Genomic DNA, 13,570 nt, shown 5'->3' with positions numbered 1-13,570 from the left:
TGAGTTAATGCCTAACCTTAGGAATTTGTAGATAATGCCTAAACTTCACCCCTAACCTTAAAATGCCGAGTTAATGCCTAAACTTAACCTTAAACACTTTGAAATGTGTCATTTGGAACAACTTTGAAATTTGACGTTTGAGAAACAGTCTAATTTTCACGTGACGCATCCAAACATAGGATGCTCTCAGAAATCTAACATGCTTTTTAGTTCAGGACTAGGCTTAATCTGTGTCTAGGAAACTGGACCAAAAAGTTCAACGGCCCAGACACAAGTTACCCTCTGTGTCTGTGGCAGAGGTGATGACATTGGGGAGCTTGGTCTTGAGGCTGGTGTAGGTGGTGCTGTTCTTGTCGGCCGTCTCCACGCGACCCGTACCCAGGGATACCACACACTGCACAGGCGTGTTGGGCCACAGGCACTTACATTCATGGATAGCTAAAGCTGTGGGGTTGTTGATGAGGAGGAAGAAACAAGGGGAGGGAAGAGAGAGCGAGAGAGAGAGAGAGAGAGAGAGAGAGAGAGAGAGAGAGAGAGAGAGAGAGAGAGAGAACATCAAATTCGACATACCAATTAGGATCTGGCTAAAAAATACTTGAAATAGTTATAGAATCCATTGCCCTTTATGGTTATGAGGTCTGTGGTCTGCTCACCAACCAAGAATTCACAAAATGTGATAAATACCAAATTGCAGAATTCTGCAAAAATATCTTCTGTGTACAACGTAAAACACCAAATAATGCATGCAGAGCAGAATTAGGCCGATACCCACTAATTATCCAAATCCAGAAAAGAGTGGTTAAATTCTACAACCACCTAAAAGGAAGCGATTCCCAAACTTTCCATAACAAAGCCATCACCTACAGAGAGATGAACCTGGAGAAGAGTCCCCTAAGCAAGCTGGTCCTGGGGCTCTGTTCACAAACACAAACAGACCCCACAGAGCCCCACGACAGCAACACAATTAGACCCAAACAAATCAGGACAAAACAAAAAGTTAATTTACAAAAAAACAGAGCAAACTAGAATGCTACTTGGCCCTAAACAGAGACTACACAGTGGCAGAATACCTGACCGCTGTGACTTACCCAAATTTAAGGAAAGCTTTGCCTATGTACAGACTCAGTGAGCATAGCCTTGCTATTGAAAAAGGCTGCCGTAGGCAGACCTGGCTCTCAAGAGAAGACAGGCTATGTGCACACTGCCCACAAAATGAGGCGGAAACTGAGCTGCACTTTCTAACCTCCTGCCGAATGTATGACAATATCAGAGACACATATTTCCCTCAGATTACACAGATCCACAAAGGATTCGAAAACAATCCCAATTTTGATAAACTCCCATATCTACTGGGTGGAATACCACAGTGTGCCATCACAGCAGAAAAGGGCAACCAGTGAAGAACAAACACCATTGTAAATACAACCCATATGTATGTTTATTTATTTTCCCTTTTGTACATTCACTATTTGCACATCGTTACAACACTGTATATACACATAATATGACATTTGAAATGTCTTTATTCGTTTGGAACTTCTGTGAGTGTAATGTTTACTGTTAATTGTTATTGTTTATTTCACTTTTGCTTATTATCTACTTCACTTGCTTTGGCAGTGTAAACATATGTTTGTTCCATGCCAATAAAGCCCTTGAATTGAATTGAGAGAGAGAGTGGTGGAGTCAGAGAGATGTTATGGCTACAGTTATGTTGCAGCGACCAGCGGCATTTAGCATTTATTCGAAATTGATGTAATTAAATGTCAACCCCAAAAAATAGTTTGGAAAGTAAGAAAGGCAAAAGATCAAAACTTAAAAAGGTTCAAGAACATCTGCCAAAATGAACAAAATGGAACAGATCACTACTGTAGTTGTTGTACAGCTTGTAGGATACAGCTCCAGCTCCAGCTACACTGTAGTTGCTTTTCCCCCTTGCCTATTCATTGTGTCTGACTGGCTTTGATATCAAGAAGCCACCCAGGAGCAATTTGGTGAAGATCCATAGACTACCCAGGGCAATGGGGAGTAAGTAGGGAAGAAGGCTGAAGGAGGGGAGGTGGGTGTTGAATAGGCATGAGCCTGGGGGGCCCGAGGGGGACTGGAGGGGTTGCTGGCTACAGGATCAAACACTGAGGGCCAGTCCTCATTAGGGCAGCCAGGCTGGGGGGTGGGAGTTCTAGGGCCAGGGGTGTCTAGGGACTCTCGGGGGAGTGGGTGGTGTGTGTGTGTCTCTTTGCGTGTCTGTAAATGTAGGTATATGTTTCGCTGTGTGTGTGTGTGAGAGAGACACCTGTGGGTGAGCATGCATTTCTCTGTGTGTATATGTGTGATACACTTGGGTGTGCAGTGTGCGTGTATGTATGCAATTATGTGTGTGAGTGTGGGAGGGAAAGTCAGGGGTAGAGGGGCCTTCTCCCGCTCTGTCCCCATTGCCAATCCTTAGACCTATATCTCTCCATACCACTCAAGTACCCATATAGGATAATGAGAAAGAGGGTCCCTGTTTAATGTAACAATGTCAGAGAGCCTGCCATGATGGGGAATATCAGGGAGGGCTGCATCCTAGCCTACCAACCACCAAGCCAGGTCTGTTAATCATCCAGGGAGCTGAACTGAGGAATTGTATCATTGCCTCAAGGTTTCCCCCAAAGAAAGTACGAAGAAAAGAAAGAAAGAGGGAATTGGATGTGGGATCATGATTGGGACCCTGGCGGCTGAGCGAAAGAGAGATAGAAGAGCCCTGTGGATGGAATTATTAGAGGCACATCGACAGTGCGGACACCAAGTGTGATCTTTGGCTCTTAATATCACAGCCCTCTCAAATGGAAAGTAAAGTGTAAATGACATTGAGGGTTTGGAGGACTTGCAAGACAGGTGAAAAAAGCTTAACTACCAAGGGAAAAATATGTAGCATTAGCTAATATGGTTGCATGGGTTACTGGTTCAAAATGGAAAACAGTAGAACTTTGAATAAAAAAATGGTCTTCGATTTTGACAAAGGTGACGTTTCGGGGTCATGTTAGTTCATGTCGTCTCATAAAGAGCTATTCTCGAGGTTGGAGAGAAGACAATCTCTCATGGGTTGGCACGTAGCCTAGTGGTTAGAGAGGCGACCCAGCAACTGTAGGGTTTCCAGTTTGAATCTAGCCCAAACCATGAAAAACAGCCCCAAACCATTATTCCTCCTCCACCAAACTTTACAGTTGGCACTATGCATTGGTCTCCTGGCATCCACCAAACCCAGATTTGTCCGTCAGACTGCCAGATAGTGAAACGTGATTCATCACTCCAGAGAACGCATTTCCACTGCTCAAGAGTCCAATAGCGGCGAGCTTTATACCACTCTAGCCAATGCTTGGCATTGCGCATGGTGATCTTTGGCTTGTGTGCAGCTGCTCGGCCATGGAAAGCCATTTCATGAAGCTCCCGCTGAACAGTTCTTGTGCTGACGTTGCTTCCAGAGGCAGTTTGGAACTCGGTAGTGAGTGTTGCAACCGAGGACAGACGATTTTTACACACTTCAGCACTCGCCGGTCCCGTTCTGTAAGCTTGTGTGGCCTACCACTTCGCGGCTGAGCCATTGTTGCTCCTAAACGTTTCTATGTCACAATAAAAGCGCTTACAGTTGACCGGGGCAGCTCTAGCAGGGTAAAAATGTGACAAACTGACTTGTTGGAAAGCATGTTGAAAGTCACTGAGCTCTTCAGTAAGGGCCATTCTACTGCTAATGTTTGTCTATTGAGATGGCATGGCTGTGTGCTCAATTTTATACACCTGTCAGCAACGGGTGTGGCTGAAAAAGACTAATCCACTAACTTGAAGAGGTGTCCACATGCAGTACCAGTCAAAAGTTTGGACACACCTACTCATTCAAGGGCTTTTCTTTATTTTTACTATTTTCTACATTGTAGAATAATAGTGATGATATCAAAACTATGAAATAACACATATGGAATCATGTACTCCCGAGTGGCGCAGCAGTCTAAGGCACAGCATCTCAATTCTTGAGGTGTCACTACAGACACTGGTTTGATTCCAAGCTGTATCACAACTGGCTGTGATTGGGAGTCCCATAGGGGTTGGCTGGGGTAGTCAGTCATTGTAAATTAGAATTTGTTCTTAACTGTCTTGCCTAGTTAAATAAAAGTAAAATAAAAACTTGGTAGACCCAGACCTGGTTTCAAATACTATTTAAAAAATGTCACGTGGCCTACGGCCTACTTTGAGCATTCTTTTCCCCCAGGCTGGAGTGCCAGGTCGACGGGGTTTGCCGTTTTTGTCACGATTCTCTAAAGCAGAACCCAGAAGCAGACCAGGACAAGGTGAGTTGAACGAAGATGAGTATTTATTTACAGACTCAAATGTGAAAGCAGAATAATCCAGGAGACGGAGCGGGCAGCGGAGGTGAGTTGGTGAGAGTGAATAGGCAGATCCAATGTCACAGAAGCCACCGACGACCAGGCTGGGGTGGGGTGAATGTTCCGGGAGAATGATTGTAGACAGAGTAAACGGAGGTGAGTACACGGCAAGCAAAAAGTACAGAACAACAAAACTAACTCTAGTAAACTTGAGGCTGACACAACATACTGTTCATTGCTAACGATCCGGCAGGGAATGGATGTCAGGTCAGAGCTTATGAAGAGAAGAGGTGATGATCAGGACCAGGTGTGCAGATAGCTGATGAGATGCAGGTGCGGGTAATCGAGAGATCTCCCGCCTAGCTTCGTCGCCCGGCAACCAGACAGGGTGCATTCAGGAACCTCAGGAAACAGACTCCAAGACAGAAAACAGGCAACTCAGGCAGAAAACAGACTCAGGAAGCGGGATTCATGACAGTTTTGGGACATTTCTATTGGTTCATTGCGACATGCAAGCTCAATAAAGCAAATTTAAAGTATTTGAAGTGATTTCAAACAGTATTTGAACCCAGGTCTGCAATACAAATAGCGAGCTCTCATCTCATCTTGGTGACTTACATGCTGACTAAACCGCTTGGGTTACATGCGCGAGCATTGCAAAATAAATGTACACATACATTTTATTAAATCATTTAATCCAAACTGCTCGCGTGCGTCAATGAGCGTCTGCGTAGCCAGGTGCTAAGATCGAACTTGCTTCTATTTTTGACGCGTGACGCGCTGCATGTTCCACCTCTCCCATTTCCCCATCGGTTTTTAGGAGCATATACATTACATTTACATTTACATTTAAGTCATTTAGCAGACGCTCTTATCCAGAGCGACTTACAAATTGGTGCATTCACCTTATGATATCCAGTGGAACAACCACTTTACAATAGTGCATCTAAATCTTTTAAGGGGGGGGGGGGTTAGAAGGATTACTTTATCCTATCCTAGGTATTCCTTAAAGAGGTGGGGTTTCAGGTGTCTCCGGAAGGTGGTGATTGACTCCGCTGTCCTGGCGTCGTGAGGGAGCTTGTTCCACCATTGGGGTGCCAGAGCAGCGAACAGTTTTGACTGGGCTGAGCGGGAACTGTGCTTCCTCAGAGGTAGGGGGGCCAGCAGGCCAGAGGTGGATGAACGCAGTGCCCTTGTTTGGGTGTAGGGCCTGATCAGAGCCTGAAGGTATGGAGGTGCCGTTCCCTTCACAGCTCCGTAGGCAATCACCATGGTCTTGTAGCGGATGCGAGCTTCAACTGGAAGCCAGTGGAGAGAGCGGAGGAGCGGGGTGACGTGAGAGAACTTGGGAAGGTTGAACACCAGACGGGCTGCGGCGTTCTGGATGAGTTGTAGGGGTTTAATGGCACAGGCAGGGAGCGCAGCTAACAGCGAGTTGCAGTAATCCAGACGGGAGATGACAAGTGCCTGGATTAGGACCTGCGCCGCTTCCTGTGTGAGGCAGGGTCGTACTCTGCGAATGTTGTAGAGCATGAACCTACAGGATCGGGTCACCGCCTTGATGTTAGTGGAGAACGACAGGGTGTTGTCCAGGATCACGCCAAGGTTCTTAGCACTCTGGGAGGAGGACACAAGGGAGTTGTCAACCGTGATGGCGAGATCATGGAACGGGCAGTCCTTCCCCGGGAGGAAGAGCAGCTCCGTCTTGCCGAGGTTCAGCTTGAGCTGGTGATCCGTCATCCACACTGATATGTCTGACAGACATGCAGAGATGCGATTCGCCGCCTGGTTATCAGAAGGGGGAAAGGAGAAGATTAATTGTGTGTCGTCTGCATAGCAATGATAGGAGAGACCATGTGAGGATATGACAGAGCCAAGTGACTTGGTGTATAGCGAGAATAGGAGAGGGCCTAGAACAGAGCCCTGGGGGACACCAGTGGTGAGAGCGCATGGTGCGGAGACAGATTCTCGCCACGCCACCTGGTAGGAGCGACCTGTCAGGTAGGACGCAATCCAAGCGTGGGCCGCGCCGGAGATGCCCAACTTGGAGAGGGTGGAGAGGAGGATCTGATGGTTCACAGTATCAAAGGCAGCAGATAGGTCTAGAAGGATGAGAGCAGAGGAGAGAGAGTTAGCTTTAGCAGTGCGGAGAGCCTCCGTGACACAGAGAAGAGCAGCCTCAGTTGAATGCCCAGTCTTGAAACCTGACTGATTAGGATCAAGAAGGTCATTCTGAGAGAGATAGCAGGAGAGCTGGCCAAGGACGGCACGTTCAAGAGTTTTGGAGAGAAAAGAAAGAAGGGATACTGGTCTGTAGTTGTTGACATCGGAGGGATCGAGTGTAGGTTTTTTTCAGAAGGGGTGCAACTCTCGCTCTCTTGAAGACGGAAGGGACGTAGCCAGCGGTCAAGGATGAGTTGATGAGCGAGGTGAGGAAGGGGAGAAGGTCTCCGGAAATGGTCTGGAGAAGAGAGGAGGGGATAGGGTCAAGTGGGCAGGTTGTTGGGCGGCCGGCCGTCACAAGACGCGAGATTTCATCTGGAGAGAGAGGGGAGAAAGAGGTCAAAGCACAGGGTAGGGCAGTGTGAGCAGGACCAGCGGTGTCGTTTGACTTAGCAAACGAGGATCGGATATCGTCAACCTTCTTTTCAAAATGGTTGACGAAGTCATCCGCAGAGAGGGAGGAGGGGGGGAGGGGGAGGAGGATTCAGGAGGGAGGAGAAGGTAGCAAAGAGCTTCCTAGGGTTAGAGGCAGATGCTTGGAATTTAGAGTGGTAGAAAGTGGCTTTAGCAGCAGAGACAGAAGAGGAGAATGTAGAGAGGAGGGAGTGAAAGGATGCCAGGTCCGCAGGGAGGCGAGTTTTCCTCCATTTCCGCTCGGCTGCCCGGAGCCCTGTTCTATATACCCACGTGGGTGATTGAAAGATGAACTGAGGTCCACACTCCAGTCCAGTTGGTGGTGGTAAAGCATCTTAAAGTTGGTTGCTAACCGCCATATAAAGTCCAAAGAAGAAGACTGAAGGAGGAGAGATTACTAGAGGACCTTGTTTATATCCCAGGACAAATTAGCTAGCAACAGCAAGCTAGCTAAATTTCCATGAATGTTTAATGCATTTCGACCTATCCTCAAATTAATATAGTTGGTTCAGAATTCGTTTTGATATTTCAACCTGCGTGTCCTGATCGGGTCTGGTGTGGGTGGACAAAATCAACATGCGCGCGAAGATGCACGCGGACGCACGCTTGCGCCCGGTCTAGTCAGCATCCAAGACCAAAGTGTCACACAGAAAGAACAAAAAACCATCGCCATCTCACTGTCCCCTTCCACAAAAAAGTGCTGAGTGCTGAGTTGGCAAGGCCACGTCATTCAGCGCCAGAGGGGCCGTCGTCTGGTCTGGCAGTTCCTGAAATGAATCACAGAAGAAGTGTGTGTGTGTGTGTGTGTGTGTGTGTGTGTGTGTGCGCGTATGTTTGATGTGCGTGTGTGTGCTTGATTTCCTGTAAACGGATAATTAGTGGGAGGAGATAATGCTGCAGCCAGCAGCAATAGATAACGTTTGGCCGACCCCAGCTGGAACAAAACAGCTCTGTAACTTCTTACCACTTACACCACTGGGAGTGACTCCATTTTACGGTCCGGAGCTAGTAGCTGTGGCGCTTCTTTAACTTGATAGCTAGGGGCCTGTTGTCAGTTCTCAATGAGCACAAAGCCTTCCACTCATAACCAGTGTGGCAAGCAAGCAAGCACATTCTCCCACCAAACCGGGAGTAGAATGATACAACTTGTCTCAATGACTCTGCACCTGTTAGGGGGATTTAATAGTCAATGGAGAAGAGAGGCGACGCCTTGGAGCGCATTCTGTGACAAGGGACACCCTATTCCATACATAGTGCACTACTTTTGACCAGAGCGCTATGAGTAGTTCACTATGAAAGGAACTGTCCAGTGTCCTGTGAAGATCAGTTGGTAGAGCATGGTGCTTACAATGCCATGGATGTTGGTTTGATTCCCACTGCGGACCGGTAAGAAAATGTATGCGCTCACTACTGTAAGTCGATCTGGATAAAAACATATGGTAAAACATTTGAAAAATGGATAGGGTGCCATTTGGGATGCATCCACAGTCTGACGACTATGAAGAGGCTCCATGGTGCTATTGGATTTGGACGGAAGACTGGGTTCCAAAGACTGGTTTTGTTCACTGTGGAACTTTTGGCATAATACATAATTCAGAATCTCATTTGCATAGATCCGTCATCTCTCTATCTATCTACAGCTGTCAGAGACAAATAAGCCTCCATGAGGGAGATGGAGCCGGGCCCCACACCAATAGAAACCAGTTGGCAGACTTCTGACACCAACTGCGATCGTAGGCTCTGCAGCGCTGCTTGCGGTCTTTTGGGGCGCACATACAAGCACACACACACACACACACATGCACACACAAACACTCTCAGTCCACTTTTCTTTCCCAGCTGATGCCATTGCCACACCGAAGCGCTGCTTAAGGTCTTTGGGGGCACTTTCATCTGAGATCCATACTTGGAAAGCTTACAGTATATACTTGGACCATTGCCATGTTCTCACAGAAAGCATCTCTTCAGGCCGCTAGAGCCATTTGGACAGGAAGGTTAAAGTTAGAAACAATGATCTATTTAGGGGCCAAACTGTGGCAAATGAGCTGGGCACACAGAAACCTGCCACACAAGCTGCCTGTCAAACTCAGCATGACACAGGTCAGGGTTTGCTTCCCTTCATAGGGATTTAGAGCTAATGCTACTCTCACTCTAATGCCTCTATCCCATGGCCAATGCCTGTATAGAAAGTGCTCTTACCACAAGTTAAAATGTCCTCCTTTGAATGAAAAGGTACAAACCCTCTTTATTGAGGTGACTTGACAGAGTTTAAACCCAGAGCCAAAGGCAAAACTGTAATTGAAGTATTGAAGAAAGATTCAGGACGGCAACTTAGCACCCCTGCAAATTATAACCCCCAGAGCCAAAGGCAATGAATGTCTACAGTAGCCTCAGCAGCATTCTGTAGGGCAGCACCATGGTGTTGCCAGAGGACAGATAGCTCCGGTCCTCCTCTGTGTACATTGACTTCAAAACCTACGAGGCTCATGGTTCTCACCCCCTTCCATAGACTTACACAGTAATTATGACAACTTCAGGAGGATGTCCTCCAACCTATCAGAGCTCTTGCAGCATGAACTGACATGTTGTCCACCCAATCAAATGATCAGAGAATGAATCTAGTACTGAATGCGTAAAATACAGCTTAGTCACCGCAAATTTTTTATCTCGACCTGTGTGCACCTACGTTGAAAACGGTGTTTTCATAGGCTAGGTTGTAGCAACCTCATGATGGGTATAGGGAAAATGTGAGTATCATGTAGTAGCCTAAACCCATTGATGTTACATTGAACTGGGTGAATGGAATATGAATGATAGTCATCCAATATGCTGTCATAGAAATAAGGCCATGGTAATTAAAAAAAATAAGTGTCCTCCCTCATCTTAAATGGCCCTGACTGCCACTGATGTAGAACTACCTTTTTAAAATCAAGTCAAAAATATTTCCTCAGTATTGGCAGTAGTGGGTGAGAGCACTACTGCAAGCCTAAACATACGTATTATGTGCACTGAGTGTATAACAAAAAGACACTGTGATCCCTTATTGATGTCACCTGTTAAATCCATTTCAATAAGTGTAGCTGAAGGGGAGGAGACAGGTTAAAGAAGGATTTTTAAGCCTTGAGGCAATTGAGACATGGATTGTGTGTGTGCCATTCAGAGGGTGAATGGTGTCATGACGTGCCCCTTTTGGGTGAGGATCATAGACCCCTCTTTCTCTCTCTCTTTCTCTCTCTCTCTCTCGCTCTCTCTCTCTCTCTCCCACCACAGGTTTATGATGGTCGTAAATATCAAAACTCCTTTCCCCACTCTGCCATAATGAAAGTTGAGAATCCCTTTGTTACCACAAAGAAAGACTTTGCAGTACGGTAACCTCAAAAGGTTGAATAATGTAACAATATTTCTGTATTCCAACCAGTTGAAATTGTCCGTGGGTACTTAAAGAACAATCAAGTCGAATTCCTTACTTATTTGTAAGGTAACTACCACAGTAGAACTACATAAATGTTTCTCTGAATGTGTATATTTCCCAGTTACCAGATTTACATCTACATGTTGTGAAACGTATATGATCAAATATGAAACTATTTGTGAGAAGATTAAATGTGATGTTAGCCTTCTCAATGAGAGAATGGTTTTTCGTATAACTAGTCAGTGACCACACCCCGTGAACACAGACATTTACATCAGTGTCAAGGAACGCCCCCTTTTCTACTCCAGTATAAAAACCACTTCTGACGGAATTTACATTAGACCAGAGAACATGGAAGCTGTCGCTACATGTTGAAATGGTTGGCAACTCTACCAAAGGACAAGACCAGAGAACATGGAAGCTGTCGCTACATGTTGAAATGGTTGGCAACTCTACCAAAGGACAAGACCAGAGAACATGGAAGCTGTTGCTACATGTTGAAATGGTTGGCAACTCTACCAAAGGACAAGACCAGAGAACATGGAGATCATTCCCACGTTGAAATGGTTAAGAAATCTACAAACTAAAGAACAATTATTCAGGCTGCGGCTGTTTAAATACTTTAATCTGGTAAACACAACCGGACGAACGACCGAATGTTATTCTGACGTATGCTACAACTCCGAAAGACTTTGATCTCTGGTGGACAAACCAGATACTTTCCATCGACAATGTATCCAGCAGACGGACCGGCGATCGCAGAGAGGGACAACAAAGCCATACACTCGTAAAAATGTAAATTGCCATTTCTTTTGGAATGAGCGGGTGTTCGTGTTCAAAGTATAAGCATTTTTATGAGTGTAGTGTATGTACGGGGGTCCACTCTGAGTTTCCCGCTCTTGAGCTGGCTTCACCCCTTTCCTTTGTCTACCAAGCCGTCATTTTGGCTTAGCCCACTAGGGACTTTTCAGTGTATTATGTCAGTAACCAATGTATAACTATTGTGTGTGTATTTATGTAATTCTGTTATTGATTAGTAAATAAATAATTAAGACAATTTGTATATCGCTGATTCATGATTTATGATGCTAGAGTTCAGGCAGATATCCAAGGGTTTGCGACATTCAGGAATGAGATTGATGAGGTAATAATACATTAATAGAAGGTCGATAAGATATGAAAATATCTTACAAGTTAATTCGGGAAATAGAGACTATAAACATTTTCCCTTGGTGCCCCAACTTCCTAGTTAATTAAAGTTGCATGATTAGTTTAATCGCGTAAGGAATAACTACACATTGAGAATTGGTTTGATAATATAACAGTCTTCACATTTAATGACAGCAAACGCTATGACAATGGGCAAGACAAAATATTTAAGTGCCAGGGGCACCGGTTTGAGTGTGTGAAGAACTACAAAGCTGCTGTTTTTTTTACACTCAACAGTTTCCCATGTGCTTCCGTTTAAGAAACATTTTTAACAGAATTGGCGGAATGAACACATCCCTGATCACACGTAAACACGGTTCACTTTTATAGCAGCCATGTTGTATTATTTCTGGCATCTATGCTCTCTCCTTCTCTCACCTTTTCCCTTTGCTTGTGGACTTCAATGTGTAAAACCAATAGCTTACCTTGACTTGGAAGAGTTCCAGTGTGGTGTTGGATAGTCCTAGCCAGCTTGCTAACATAGCAGCCCTCTGTTTAAGCAGGTTGTTTGAGTAGGCTAAACTAGCTAGCTGCATCTGCTAGCTAAGTAAGTGAAACTGAAAGTAAAAACTGGTTAACTATTGTCTTTCTCCCTCTTTGAGTCAACAACTCACCACATTTTATGCACTGCAATGCTATCTAGCTGTAGCTTTCAGTTCTAGATGAATTATCTGATACTTTGATTGGGTGGACAACATGTCAGTTCATGCTGCAACTCTGATAGGTTGGAGGACGTCCTCTGGGAGTTGTCATAATTACACTGTATGTCAATGGAAGGGGGTGAGCACTATGAGCCTACTAGGTTTTTTATTGAAGTCAATGTATACAGAGGAGGGCGGAAGATAGCTGTCCTCCGGCTACTCCATGGCGCTACCCTACAGAGTGCTGTTGAGGCTACTGCAAAACAGTGTGTTTTAATAAATTATCTGGTGAGTATATTTAGTATAATTTTATCTAAAAGAGATATCCTTTTTTAATGTTTTACCATTTTTATTTGTATGAAATTCACTGAGAAAGATGGTCCTCCCCGTCCTCCTCTAAAGAGCCTCCACTGACTCAGTGTATACTTTGGTCTGCTGCTAAACGAGTGCCTTCATACTCATATACCTCCTGGGGCTAATCCCTCCTTGGGTGTTGTGCTCTCTCCTTCAGGCATTAATGGCTGATTCACAAATCTGCTTCTTTCCTTTTGCTATGGCCTGACTAAAATGAGATTCCTACTAGCTAATTGGGCTCTACACTGCACCCCGGGGAGCATGTTTCACTGCTAAAAACCCCAGGAATTTAAACTGAATGATTTATGTATGTGTAAACAAGTTGCGGAATATAAGTTCCAGTACCAGTAAGATGATGAAAGGATAGAATTAAAACAAGAAGGTACAATTTAAAGGATGGTTAGTTCCTACATACAGTACAATTCATTCTGCTACCGTCACTGCCAAGTGTTATTGGCTTATCTTCATTGTTCCACTAAGCCATTTTTAGAGGGGGCTTTAAATGGGAAAGGGGTGTTATGCTATCTATCGTTGTGATCAGCAAAAGTCATTTCACGCATCAGTGTTTGTTAGCTCCTATTAGCAACTTCCTCCTCAATCTAAATGTGTGCCTCTGAGTTATCCCCGTCTCTCTCTCTTCATCTTTCTTTCCCTTTCTCTCGGCTATGCTCCAATAGTAGCCTTGTGTGAGGGCCAAGTTGAGCGGTCCCAACAGAGGGGCACGCAGGGGACACTCTGGTCCAAAGAGCCTGGTCCAGTACATGTGTTCAACAGGGCATTCACTCTCCTTCTCAGCTTCAGCTCCAGGTCAGCTGCTCTTGTCTATATCCCAAAGGGCACCCTATTCCTGATATAGTGCACTACTTTTGACTCAAGCACTCTGGGCCCAGGTCAAAGTAGCGCTACATAGGTAATAGGTTGCCATTTGGGAGGCAGCTCTGGTCATTAGAAGTTCCTAT

At 45.3% G+C, this 13,570-nt stretch overlaps 1 pseudogene; it reads right to left on the bottom strand.

Moving 5' to 3' along the window:
- Window positions 1-256: 256 nt before the first annotated feature.
- The window catches only part of LOC106573137 (calcium-independent phospholipase A2-gamma-like), a 33,330-nt pseudogene continuing 20,016 nt past the window's right edge, over window positions 257-13,570 (bottom strand).

The sequence above is a fragment of the Salmo salar genome, chromosome ssa16 (genome assembly GCF_905237065.1).
Source record: "Salmo salar chromosome ssa16, Ssal_v3.1, whole genome shotgun sequence".
NCBI classification, from domain to species: domain Eukaryota; kingdom Metazoa; phylum Chordata; class Actinopteri; order Salmoniformes; family Salmonidae; genus Salmo; species Salmo salar.
The sequence above is the reverse complement of the archived record's forward strand: the minus strand, read 5'-3'. Positions and strand labels throughout refer to the sequence as shown.